Raw genomic sequence first — 11,699 nt, 5'->3', positions numbered from 1 at the left:
CACCAGCCATTGCTCCTCTCCTGCAGCACCTTCACATGGCTCCAGTGCTGGGGTCCCCGCACTTGTTCTCCCTTTCCCTGGGCTTTGGCATCACTAGCCCCTGCTTAGCGAGTAGGGTTCAGTGGTCCCCAAAATGTGGGGCATGGCTCTTAGGGGGACACAGAGGAACATTCATGGAGTCAATGAAATCAATTGAGCTTCTTCAGTCTCTCGCTGGAGATATTTCCCTTGTTTTAAAAGGCAAAAATCCTGATCTTTCCAATGTTAGCTGCTGCTTCAATGTTCAGTTTGGGGAGGGATTTGGCTGCACTCAGAGATCTGCCCGCGGGTTACAATCTGCGATCCGAAGGGTCGAACGCAAACAGCGTTTAGATGGGACCGTTAGTGCCGCCCACGTGTGGCCAAAGACTAGAACTGACCAACAGAGTTTACAGCTGGAGCCTGGGACGCTCCTGAACAAACTGGGCACGAAGCCTCTCGCGTGGGATCCTCGCTGTGCAGCAGGAGGCGGAGGGAAGCTGATTGTCAGGGCTCAGGGCAGTTCCCTGCCAGGCTGAGCCGGTGTCTGTGCTAAGCTTGGCATCAATCAGGTGATTCTGGGCAGTTCGGGGTCCCCGGGCTCCCACAGGAGGGTGAAGCAGGTCAGCCCTGGAGCAGGTTAAAGCTGCAGGGTGACAGTGGGGTTGCTGCCCCTGTGAACAGCTGCTGTAGCACCGCCGGGGCAGGACAGGGAGAGCCAGTTATACCCCCCCCCCCAGCCTGTATCGGGGGATGGGAGCACTCACACCCTGGGGACCCACCCACCAGAGATCTGCTGGGGGGGGGAGTGGCACCCACACACCCAGGATGTTGTAGGGGGGGACAAGGGCATCCACACTCCGGGATCCTCTGCAGAGGGATGGACACCCACACACGCAGGATTCTGTAGGGGGGGCAGAGGTACCCGGACACCTGGGCGGGGGAAGGGGGCACTGAAACAGCCGGGATCTTACCTGGGAGGAAAGCGGCACCTGCAGCTCGACATGAGACGGGGGCGGGGGGAGCAGGAGCATTTCCCAGTTCCAGACTGTCCCCGTCTGGCCAAGGCACAGAGCTCACAAGCAGAGTTTAAAGCTCCAGCTGCCAGGCGGAGAAACAAGCCAGGCTCCATGGCTGGTACCTGTGATCCCAGCTCCTGGGGAGACTGAGGCTGGCGGATCGCTTGAGCTCAGGAGTTCTGGGCTGCAGGGGGCTGTGCTGATCGGGTGTCTGCACTAAGTTCAGCATCAATATGGTGATCCCGGGGGAGTTTGGGGTCTCCAGGTTGCGTAAGGAGGGGTGAACCGGCCCAGGTTGGAAACAGAGCAGGTCAAATCTCCTGTGCTGATCAGTAGTGGGATCGCACCTGTGAATAGCCCCTGCAGTGTAGCCTCGGCAAGACAGTGAGACACAGTCTCTTTTTAGACACACACACACACCCCGCAGAGCCTGGAAGGGGGGATGGGAGCACCGACACGATGGGGAGTCTGACTTAGGGGGAGGGATGCCCCCCTGCAACAGGGATCTTGAAAAGGGGAACAGAGACACCCACAGATCCCGGATGGGGGCAGGCAGGGGAAACCACACACTGGAGCTAGTTCATGGGGTGGGGGACAGAGACACCCACCGGAGATCCTGGATGGGAGCACCCACATGATGGGCATCTTGAACTGGGAGGAGGGAAGCACCATGTACCAGAGGTTCTGAAGGGGGAACAGGGACACCCACACACCAGGTGTCTTGTAGCAAGAGCTGCGGTCCTCATTTACACAGAGCAGTGATGGGGAATTAACCACGTCCCTTGCGGAGCTTGTTCCACTAGATGATTAGCCTCATTGTCAGGGCGGCTTCAGGAAGTGCGGGGCCCAATTCGAACAGTTTCGATGGGGCCCCGGCAGGGATGACTAAAACAAAAAAACACTTAAAAAAAACCCTTTAGTTTCTTCCATGTATTATTTACTTTCCATGACTATATAAATAATAACAAAATTATCTATTACATACATTGCATCATATATTAATTAGCTGATTTGCACTTTCATATCAGGAAAATAATTTGTTTTGATAGTTGTACAACTGATTTTCTTCACTAATGTTTATTTTATTAAAATTTATAAAACATTTCCTTATTAATATAAAATTGCCCCCTTCTTCCCCCCCCCCAGCGCCGCCCGGCCCCGTGGAAACAAACCCTCCTTCCCCAGCTCCGCCCCATCGAAACAAGGTTCGGTGGGGGCAGGAAGAAACTGCACATGGGGTGACCAGATCACAGCAGTAAAATAGGACCTGCCCCCTCCCTGCTGGGCCCCACCATCACACCCCTCTTCACCCCCTAGCCCCCCGCTGGCTTGCTGCGTCCCTCCTCGTCAGTCCCCACCCACCACTCGCCTCCTTTCACCTTCTCCTCGCCTGCCAGAAACCCCCATGCCCGCCCATAGGCGACAGGTTTGTATAATTTTTGGTGGGGCCCAAAATGGTGGTGCCCCCCCGCTCCCGCCCTGTAAGCCGATATAAAATGAAGCTACAACGTGTCAGTGCCACAAGATTACAAGGGTCAATTAAAAGTGGAAAGTCAGAAGCGGCACTTGCCTACTTCAATATATGGTATTATATTTTGTTGCACCTGTTGTGACAAAGTGGGAATGTTCTTAATATTTTCTCTGAATACTGTGTGGGTGCCTCAGTTTCCCCTGCAAGATGCCAACTGAAGGTGTTGGGGACAAAGAGATCAGGTGGCCTCCTTGTCCAGAAGAGACACAGAGGCCAGAGGAGGGAGTGTCAGTTTGGAGCTGGCTGGGGAAATGGGGAGAGACGCAAAACTTGGTTCTGGGCTCCCCACCCCACAAGATGGGCCTGACTGAGGGGTCCTGTTTTCTGTACCAACAAGCTCTGTTTAAACTGTGTTCCCGTCATCTAATAAACCTTCTGTTTTACTGTCTGGCTGAGAGTCACGTCTGACTGTGGAGTTGGGGGTGCAGGGACCTCTGGTTGCCCCAGGACCTGCCTGGGCAGACTGGCTGCGTAAGGCGCACAGTGTGGAAGGGCTGAATGCTTCGAGGTCAGACCCAGGAAGGTGTAAGCTTCCTGCACTGGAGACAGTCTGCTCCGATAGAGAAAGCTCCCCCAGAGTCCTGACTGGCTTTGTATGGAGTTGTTCCAAAGCATCCCAGCATCCCCTTCCACACCGTGCGCTTCCCGGAAGTCTGCACAGGCACTGACACTCCCTCCTCTGGCCTTTGTCTCTTTTCCAGGCATTAGGAGGCCACCCGATCTCTCTGTTCTCCAACACCTTCAGTTGGCACCTTGCAAGAGAGCGGCCCAGGCCATCAGTATCCAGGAGACAGGGTTTCAGCCATTCTCTGTGCAGACGACATCACACTAGCACTCTAGGGCTCTACAACAATCACACCCCCTTATCCCACCATCTAGATCCTTGAGAAATGCACAGGGGAAACTGAGGCACCCACACTGTATTCAGAGAAAACATTAAGAACAGCCCCACTTTGTAACACCTGTATACAACTAGTTATACACTTTAAAGGGGTGTAAAATAGTCAAGTATTGTGCTAAACAAAATGATACTCCAAACTGACCACCAAATTTAAGTTGCATGTTTTTCCCCTCAGGTGTGGGCTCTGGGGTTGGGAGGTTCACAGTGCAGGAGGGTGCTCAGGGCTGGGGGTGCACGGACTGGGGTGGGGCAGGGCTGGGGATAAGGAACTTGGGATGCAGACAGGCTGCCCCAGGGCTAGGGCCAGAGAGGACCCCCCTCCCTGTTAGCGGCAGCCGCAAGCTCCAGAGGAGGGACCCATCGTCCCCACCTCCCGCAGCACACTCACTCTGCGCCACAGTCACTGCACATGCTCCTAGGGACTCTCTCAGGTCCAGAAAGCCCACTCGCCTTCCCTGTGGTGGGTACCGGGTGTCACGGAGTCCCTGGGCGATGCTCTGGAGCTGCTCCCCACCAAGCCAGGCAGGACTTTGGGGAGCCTCTTCTCCCTCAGAGCAGACTTTTTCTGGGCAAGAAGCTCACACGGCTTCACCTTCCTGGGTCTCTCCTTGGAGCATTCAGCATCCTCTGCCCCTCTGTGCGCTTCCCACAGCGAGCCCGCCCAGGTGGGGTCCTGGGGAAGCCAGAGGGTCCCGCCCCCCCACTTTGCAGTCAGACGTGACTCTCAGCCAGCCAGTAACACAGAGATTTATTCGATGACAGGAACAGGGTGTAAAACAGAGCTTGTAGGTACAGTGAACTGAACCCCTAGGCCGGGTCCATTCTGGGGGCAGTGAGCCAGACCCCCCTTGTCTGCACTTCATGCCTGGTCCCCAGCCAGCTCCAGACTCTCAAACCCCCTCCAGCCCCCACTCCTCTCTGCTCACCTGATCTCTTTGTCTCCAACACCTTCAGCTGGCACCTTTGCAGGGGAGGGGCTCAGGCCATCAGTTGCCTGGAGACAGGATTTCGGCCATTCTCTGTGCAGACACCATCACACTGGCCCTCTAGGGCTTTACAACAATCACACCCCCTTATCCCACCATCTAGAGCCTTAAGAAATGCATTGGGGAAACTGAGGCACACAGACAGTATTCAGAGAAAACATTAAGCACATTCCCACTTCGTAACACCTGTATACGACCAGTTACATACTTTGAAGGGGTGTAAAATAATCAAGTATTGTGCTAAACAAAATGATACTCCAAACTGACCACCAAATTTAAGTTGCATGTTTTTCCCCTCAGGTGAGGGTTCTGGGGTGGGGCTGGGGATGAGAGGTTCACAGTGCAGGAGCGTGCTCGGTGCTGGGAGTGCAGGCTTTGGGGTGGGGCAGGGCTGAGGATGAGGAACTTGGGGTTCAGACAGGCGGCCCCAGGGCTAGGGCCAGAGAGGACTCCCCATCACCACCACTGGCAGCAGCAAGCTCCAGGGGAGGGACCCCTCCTCTGCCCCTCTGCCCCCACAGCACACTCACTCTGCACCACAGTCACTGCACATGCTCGTAGGGCCCCTCTCAGGTCCAGAAAGCTCACTCACCTCCTCTATGATGGGTACTGGATGGGGGGGTTGCCATCACAGGTGGCCTTCCATGTTGCTGCCCCTCACCATAACTTCACTGTGGATGGGGGATGGGGCTGCCCCTTCCCCAGCATGGGGCAGGGGCGGGGGCGGAATCATAGGGTCAAATACTCACAGAAGCCCCAGCAGCTGCTAAGGTGAGTGAAGTCCGTCTCCTGGCCGGAAGTCCCCTTCGTGTCTCCTCCAGGTAGCGGGAGAGGAGGGCTGCCAAAAATGGCAGGGTCCCCTCCCTCCTGAGGTGCTACAGCAGCTAGCACTGCTCTTATGCTCTAGCCCTTAGGCGGCGGCAGCAGCAGCAGCAAGGGAGAGAGACGCGCGCTGCGCACTCTTTACGTTCAGGCAGGGAAGCTCCGGGGTGGAGGGGGGGAAGATGCCATTTCTGGGGGATTGTTACCAAGCTGCAATACTTTGTGTTCAAACATCTACCAGCTTCCTTGGTGAAAAATAACACCAGGTTTCTTTGCAATATACAAGAAAGAAGGAGTTCTTCTTCGAGTGATTGCTCATATGCATTCCAGTTAGGTGTGCGCACACCGTGTGCATGTTCATCGGAAGATTTTTACCCAAGCAACACTCGGTGGGTCAGATGGGTGCCCCCTGGAGTGGCGCCGCTATAGCGCCAGATATATACCACTGCTGACCCACCCGCCCCTCAGTTCCTTCTTACTGCCCGTGTCGGTCGTTGGAACAGTGGAGAGCGGCTTAGCTGACCTCCACTTCCCTAGCTACTCGTAGTTTCTCTCGTTAATTCTTGTATATATAGTTCAGATTTATATAGTTGTAGTTAACTTTATTCGTTTGTAGTATAGTTAGTGTATATAGTTCATACTATATATATATGAATGGGTCACAACCTTAGCCCAACCGAAGGCACTGAAACAAACTCAAATGATGCTTCAGCTTCCTCCCTCAGCATCACAAGACCAACACCATCATACTCACACTTATAAGCATCTTTTCATAAAACGTATGGAGTGCAACGTCACCGGGTGGCCTACCTACCCTGCTTTCGCTGCTTCCTGATGGCACAGAATTGACAACAAAAGAGCCAGGCTAGGAGGCTTCTAAAACCGAGAGAGCTGTTCTATCGCGTCCACATCCTCTCAGGAGGTGTCAAACCCCCTCTCTCTGTTTCCATCCCCCAAATCCTATCAGCTCAATGAGTTTTGTCCCTGGAAGAGCCTCGAGGGAGGCAGAAGAAGCGGAGAGGATTGCGTTGGGGGTAACTAAAACAGAGACGAGTTGTTCCTCTTGGGATTTTGGTGTGTTTCCCTGGTGATCCTGACGGAGGCAGGAAGCATAATTCCATTTTTCAATGCCTCGGATTGGGTTCAGCTGGTGAACTCTCTGCTCTTGTTCTCACAGGGAATGGAGACTGGACCGGTTTCCCAATTTGGACAGAAAGTGGCTTGCCAAAGCCGAGGAGAGCCTGCTTCCTGCCTGCACCGAGTTGACAAACTGGGAAGCCAAAGCTGAGAGACCCGTAGACGAAGTCAGAGTGCTATCCACTCACATGGAGGGGAGCACAAGCCCTCCCTGGGTTTCTCTGCCCAAATTATAATCAGTTGAGTGATTTTCCTGGATGAGCCTCTAGGTAGGCAGAAGGAGAAGTGAAGAGGGTTGCGATGGGGTAAATGAAAACCGAGGACTCTTCCTCTTGAGATGTCTTTGTCTTGCTCTTGTGATTCTGATGGATGAACCTAAAGCGTCATTTGAGCGTGTTTCAGGGCTTTTCCTCGGGCTCAGGTTGTGATGCTGAGCACAGGGGTTCCTTCACTCTCTCTGCTTGGACCCTCTGTAATGGGAACGGACCAGCTTTCGAAAGAGCCTAGTGGAGCTGAACGAAAACAGCAGTAAACATCCAGGTTCACCTAGATTAATCTTTTGTCCCCAATTTTCTGGGGAAACAAAACAAAAACAAGGTTTTCTTAAGAACTCAACACCCATTCAGGCTCCAAACTCTTTTGCAAGATTTCCAGAAGGGCTCAACACCCTGAGTGCTGAGCTAGTTTGGGAAAAAAACCCAAACAAGGCCGGTACCGATTGTGAGTGCTGGCTGCTTGACTCTGTGGCCCACCGTGCGGGAGTTTGAGGTTCTCATTAAGCTAAGTGTCTCTATTCTGCCTCTGTCCTAGTGTCCATCTAATAAGTGAGGGAGATTAGAACACCTCAGAAGGCACAGGGTTGTAGGAAACCTGAAACTTTAGATGAGGGTGATGGTGTCTAAAAACCAGATGTGATGTAGGTGTTGAACGAGAGATGCTGTCTTGGCCTCCTTGAGCGGCTCATAAAATATTGAAGAAAAGGAGGGTTGAGAGAGCTGCTTTTGTCCCAGCGTCAGGATGGCCGAGTGGTCTAAGGCGCCAGACTCAAGGCTCTGTCTTTCCCACAACTGGGGCTTCTGGTCTCCTGCAGGAGGCGTGGGTTCAAATCCCACTCCTGACACAACCTCTTGATTCCACCTCAAGAGGTGGCCTGGTTTCAATTGTCCTTGTAACATATTGGAAGAGCCCTTGTTTAGGAGCTTTCTTAGAGTAGGGGCAAGAGAAGTTAGAGGGAATCGTAAATACCTTCGGAATCCATGCGCTCAAGGCACCTAGTTGGGTAAATTCCAGTTTATTCCCCACCAGAAAGTTGGCATTGCTTGATCTTGGGCAGGTATGGATGTCAAACATATACAGGTGGAGGAAGAAGGGAGCAGTACAGTAGACACTGATAAAGGGAAGGTAAGACTCTTAGTCTCAGGGTTTGGGCTTGAGCCCTAAACTGGGTGCTCTACGTACTCTGGTTTGGCTGCTTCATGAGGGCACAGAATTGACAACATAGGGAGCAGAGACAGGAGGCAGCTACAACCAAGAGCCCTGTTAGATTGTGTCAACATCATATCAGGAGGTCTCAAAGCCTCTCTCTCAGTTTGTATCTCAGAAATTCTATCCGCTCCAGGATCTTTCTCCATCAAAGAGCCGCTAGGTAGGCAGAAGAAGAGGTGGAGAGGGTTGCGATGGAGGTAACAAAAGCAGAGAAGAATTGTTCCTCTTGGGATTTTTTGTGTTTCTCTTGTGATCCTGACGGAGGAACCGGAAGCATCATTAGATTTTTTTCTGGCTACTTTCTGTCCAACAGATTAAGTTGGTCCATTGTCCATTCCCCTCAGGGGTTAAGACCTGGAACCCCTGTGCTCAGGGTCACAACCTTAGCCCAACCGAAGACACTGAAACAAACTCAAATGATGCTTCAGCTTCCTCCCTCAGCATCACAAGACCAACACAAAGAAAACTCCCGAGGAACGGGGCTCTGAGCATTGCCAGGTTGTGAGTTCCGTGCCCTCAGGAAGCAGCCAAAATGCTCGAACCCCCACCCGCTTCTCTTGGACCGCTGGCAACATGGTGTTTGCACAGGAGCCGCAAGCCCGTCTTTCCTGTCTTTGTCTATCCCGGCCCCTTCCCCCCAAATGCTTTCATCGGACGCTGGAGGGACCTAAGGACCTGCAGGTTCCCGCACCCACCTCCTAAAGCAAACAGTCCTTCCCTTCTCTGACATTCCTGGAGCCGCACATCCTTGGAAGAGTTTTACCCCAGGGGGTTCTGATTCCCTGCGAAAAGATGTGTCTGGCGGCCGGCGGGGAACTGTCTTCTCTGCCCCCTCTTTGGGCGCTGAGAAGCTTTTTCTGAGAAACAGCACCTCCTCCTGCTGGGAGAATCCTAAATTCCACCCTCCCACCCAGGTTTCTCTGAGCAGCTGCTAGATGATTTTCCCACTTCTCTGGTCTAGACACCAGCATCTAACTAGCCTTGGAACGGGCCCTGGTTGCTAGCTGGAGAGCGAAGGAACCAGGAAAGAAGGCAAATGTCAGGAAACGAATCTCAGCACGCAAAGAAACTTCCTTCGCTCTTCTTTTGCACTGTCTGTGCCTTTGCTACCCCTAGAGACCTAGCCCGACTAGCTCAGTCGGTAGAGCATGAGACTCTTAATCTCAGGGTCGTGGGTTCAAGCCCCACGTTGGGTGTTTCATCTTGCACTCTTCGACATCACTCTCTCCCTCAGAGTCTCAGAGCATAACGGAATCCACTCTTTGTCCTCTCAACCAGCTGAGGCGGTCTCGGACCTTTAGTACATCATGAAGACAAGACACATTGACAATTCCATGGTCCTAAGAGAGTTGAGTCTCTTCTAGCCCAGGCAAGAGAGGGAAAAAATAACCTTTCAGAAGCTGATTGCCCCCTCCCTGAGCAGCCATCTAGAGCTTCTCTACTTATTTCTATATCTTCAGCGCTCAGTAGTTGAGATAACTGCTTCTTTCTCAAATCCTCCACCAGCCCTCTTCATTGGGATGGAGATTGCTTAAGGCTGACGATTCCACCACATCTTATTCATCCCTCATACATTTCTGTAAGCCCATGGAGAGTAAAACAAGATAGCAACAAAACTGTTTTTTTTTTAAAAAAAAGACATGGCCTCAATGTATAACAATACTGGAAATTGTCTTAATATGTTTTCTGTTTCTTTTTCATATCAGTGCTAAAAATAGGAAGGGAACCGTAAGAAACGAAGAGCTCAGAGCTTGTGTTAACCTCCTTTGAAGACGACAGATGGCCTCAGTTGGACAGAAAGTAGGCCTAGAAAGTTATGCCCAACCCCCCCAACTGTCATCTCCCTGGTGGTCTAGCGGTTAGGATTTGGTGCTTTCACCGCTACAGCCCGGGTTCGATTCCCGGTCAGGGAGTTATCCTTTTCAACAAAAGTCTACCTTGCCTTCCTCGCTTGGAGTTCAACCAGAAGAAGGCAACTTCCTGGCCTCCTTCAGAATGCTCGGAAACTCTTTAGAGGCCATGGGGAAAGCAAAGCTTGCAACCACTACAATATGGCTATCTGCCCCTTAAAGCCCAGCCTCTGCACCCTTTTACACAAATACACTTACTTGTGCAAACAATTTAGTTTTTCCTTCTTACCGAGCCTAACCTAAATTAGAACAACATTGCACTTTGACCCAAGATCTTTTTCTTTTCTTTTCACTTTTCTTGGTGAAACCAAACCAAACCAAACAATCATTTTGGGTCCACCAAAATATTTCACTAAATATAATATTCATCCAAAAACCTTTCACCCAGCGCTATATACAAGTCTTTGGAAGTAACACCCCGGAGAAAGATCATTAAGCTTTTCCATTCCTAAGATCTAGCCGCTGAAGGCTTCTGAGCATGGGCTATGGGCCTTTCACCTCTAGGCCAGTGGTTACCCTCTTGCTCAGGTGGCTACTGATGAAAGGCAACATGGTTTAGTGGCAGATCCATTTCAGCCTCCCCCTTCCAATGTCTACAGGAGGGTGTTTGTTTCGCATTGCATCTAAGAATCAAATCAATTCTCTTGAAACCTTAACCTGGAATCAAGGTGATTGTAGGTCAAGGAAGGAAGGTTTTGTTCATCCTGTTCTAGTAAATGCTCAAAGTTGCGATGCTTCTTGGAGCTTCCAGACACATTGGCCAGAATTTTCAGAAGGTCTCACACCCACCGCTAGGGCCAGATTTGCAGAAGAACTAGGCTCCCAGTTAGGCACTAAAATCTTTAGCCAGATTGTCAAAAAGGCTCAACCTATTTTTCCAAAAGATGAGTTATTTTGGAAAAAAGCTTGTAAAGATTGTGGGTGCTGGTTACTTGTCTATGTGGCCCACACTGCTGGAGTTGGAGGTTCACCATTGTTTTCTCAGAATGCGGTGTCCGTAGTCTGCCTCAGTTCTGGTGTCCATCTTTATTCTCCTAATAAATCAGCAGGAGACTAAAACAACATCGGACTCACAGGGCTCCCGGAAACCTGCCACTTTGGCTCACGGTGAAGGTGTATACAAATCATCTGTGCTGTAGAAGGGCTCTGGGAGTTGAAAGAGTTGTGAATTTAACCTCTAGGTTTCGGGCCTAATCTGAAACTGTTTCAAAACCAATTCCTTAAATAGACCATAGTTTGAAGCATCAGCAATAGGCATCTTACTGAATATATCCAGAGCTTTCCCAGCCAATTTGGCAACCAAAGTTGTCATCTTCCCTTTCCCGAATAAGCACTTTGTCTGTCCTCCGGGCAACACGCTTAAAAATCACTACCAGTGTCTCAAAGCAATCAGCTGTGCACATATCCTGCTCGACTACGCCACTGTGATGGGTTCGGTCACAGAGATCCCCTTGGGACTGAAATTACTTCGAGCCCGTTTTCCCTGCCAGCTTGGGACTCCAGAACCCTGCCTTGTTGAGCCAGACACCTAGCCTGCTGCAACACAGACCCAGGCTCTGGGCCACACCCTAAAGCTGCAGACTTTAACTCAAAACAGCTCAGCACCTGTCTCCAGCACCCAGCTCCCAGTGGGATCAAAACCCCAAATAAATCCCTTGTACTCTCTATAAAGCTTATACAGGGTAAATTCCTAAATTCTTCACCCTCTAGATCACTGATAGAGAGATGCACAGCTGTTTGCTCCCCAGGGATTAATCACTTCCTCTGGGTTTATTAATAAACAAAAGTCATTTGTATTAAGGTTAAAAGTAGGAGTGAAGTGATTTCAAGTAATAACAGACAGAACAAAGGAAGTCACCAAGCAAACTAAAACAAAACACGCAAGCCTAA

At 51.2% G+C, this 11,699-nt stretch overlaps 3 non-coding genes across 3 annotated transcripts; all 3 read left to right on the top strand.

Annotated features, from left to right (window-relative positions):
* The first annotated feature begins 7,425 nt into the window (after positions 1-7,425).
* On the top strand, positions 7,426-7,534 carry TRNAL-CAA. The gene is made up of 2 exons: positions 7,426-7,463; positions 7,489-7,534. It is a non-coding gene; the product is annotated as a tRNA-Leu (tRNA).
* Positions 7,535-9,022: 1,488 nt separating this feature from the next.
* On the top strand, positions 9,023-9,095 carry TRNAK-CUU. Its single transcript has one exon. It is a non-coding gene; the product is annotated as a tRNA-Lys (tRNA).
* Positions 9,096-9,740: 645 nt separating this feature from the next.
* TRNAE-UUC lies at positions 9,741-9,812 on the top strand. The gene has a single exon. It is a non-coding gene; the product is annotated as a tRNA-Glu (tRNA).
* Positions 9,813-11,699: the final 1,887 nt, after the last annotated feature.

This window comes from Mauremys reevesii, linkage group 23, assembly GCF_016161935.1.
Source record: "Mauremys reevesii isolate NIE-2019 linkage group 23, ASM1616193v1, whole genome shotgun sequence".
In the NCBI taxonomy this organism is placed as follows: Eukaryota; Metazoa; Chordata; order Testudines; family Geoemydidae; genus Mauremys; species Mauremys reevesii.
Note: the sequence above shows the minus strand (reverse complement) of the source record. Positions and strands in the feature narration are given on the sequence as shown.